At 34.2% G+C, this 1,621-nt stretch overlaps 1 long non-coding RNA gene across 2 annotated transcripts in view; it reads left to right on the forward strand.

The window, feature by feature from the left end:
• LOC133516485 (uncharacterized) overlaps positions 1–1,621 on the forward strand; it is a 469,629-nt gene that overhangs the window by 423,588 nt on the left and 44,420 nt on the right. The window lies entirely within an intron of this gene.

The following is a 1,621-nucleotide window of genomic DNA, read 5'->3' on the forward strand; positions in this document are numbered from 1 at the left end:
CGTGATTTCGGGGTGGTCCCATAGTAAAAGTTGCGCAGTATGACCTATATATTCAGCCCGTAAATTATTGCAGGTGACTAAATAAACAGCCTGTATAACCTTAACCTAAATTTTGTATTTTGTAAATATTTAACATAATTAATTAAACTTACCTGGCATACGAGCAGAGTTTTTTTTTTGGAGTTTGTTTTTATTTTATTTGTTTGGAAAATATAAGTACTATGTCGTAGCGACTAACCCTAGGTTTTGCCTCGTGTAACGATGCATAATGTACTGAAATTGCACTGCAATAAGACCAATTACTGTCATCCTAGGCCGTATACTCACGTGAATATATATCTTGTCCATCCTCTATTTATCTTGATTTTTGCAATGGTGTGATTTTTGCAAGTTACAAAAAATCGATGTTGTGAGTAAAAGTTGTTTTTGAAAACCCCATTCATATTTTGATTTCCCCCCCGAGAGGTCATTGTGTCAATATCAGAAATGTTATCATGGCTTGTATCATGTGTCGGTATCGATATGCGGTTATCGGCAAAGAGCAAAGTAATATATGAAATATACCGTTATCGCTTCATCCTACTGTCATTTTGAGATAAGGTCAAGCAATTTATTTGTAACTATATATCATCTCTATCTCAAGCTAGCTAGTTTTACCTTTGCACGCGACTTTGTCTGTGTACAACTGGTAATCCCAGCACACGCACTTATAAATCCGAAAGTATTTTGTAAGGGATTTATCTTAGCGAAGAATTATTAATTATCAGAGGCTGGAATTCTCGTGGCAGTTTCAATTAGGGACTTCTCATTTATCGACGTAGGTATATCGATACAATTTAGAATACAACATATTAAAAAATATTTAAAGTAGAGTTATATAACAAGCGGTCTTATCGCTAAAGAGCGATCTGTTTCAGAAAACATTTGATGAGTAGAAAATGCGAATTAGATATGTGCAATAAAAAAAAAGCTTCTTTTACAGTCAATGTCCATTAACTATTATCTTTTTAATGTTTTGTGTTCCACATTGTACCGATATTATGTGTATCGGAAGTCGATAAATGAGAACTCCCTGAGTTAAAAAATTACACAATAATTTATTAATCTGTTAATTACGTTCGAAGCAAGCCATGCATAAACAATAAACGGTGCGTCAAAGTTTTGACAGCGAAGTGTTAATTCAGAATGTTTACCTACCTGTGGTACCTACACTTGGGTTTGATGTTCTCTTTTCGGATCACTTCCTCTCGTCTCATGGTGATCAGTGGTCACTTATTTGCTCCGTAATATGGTTCAATTTTCGAATTGGCATAATATTAACTCTGTCTCTCTCCGCCTTTGTACAGTAAAGTCTGAAAATATCTATACGGACAAAGTGCCATAAATATATATACACGACCTTAATGTAAGGGTAGTGTATACGTGTTTTTGTCACATTATCTGTGTCAATATTTTTAGACGTACGTCATGTTTTGGTCATGTGCGCCCGTACTAGTTCTTAACAAACTTTTTAGTTAGTAACATAACTACATGCATAACTTATTTTTATTTAAATAAAGAACAATCTATGAAATTTGAATAGGTGCGAGCAAAACAATAGCTTGTGTCATACCTACTGTCA

The sequence above is a fragment of the Cydia pomonella genome, chromosome 3 (assembly GCF_033807575.1).
Source record: "Cydia pomonella isolate Wapato2018A chromosome 3, ilCydPomo1, whole genome shotgun sequence".
Classification (NCBI taxonomy): domain Eukaryota; kingdom Metazoa; phylum Arthropoda; class Insecta; order Lepidoptera; family Tortricidae; genus Cydia; species Cydia pomonella.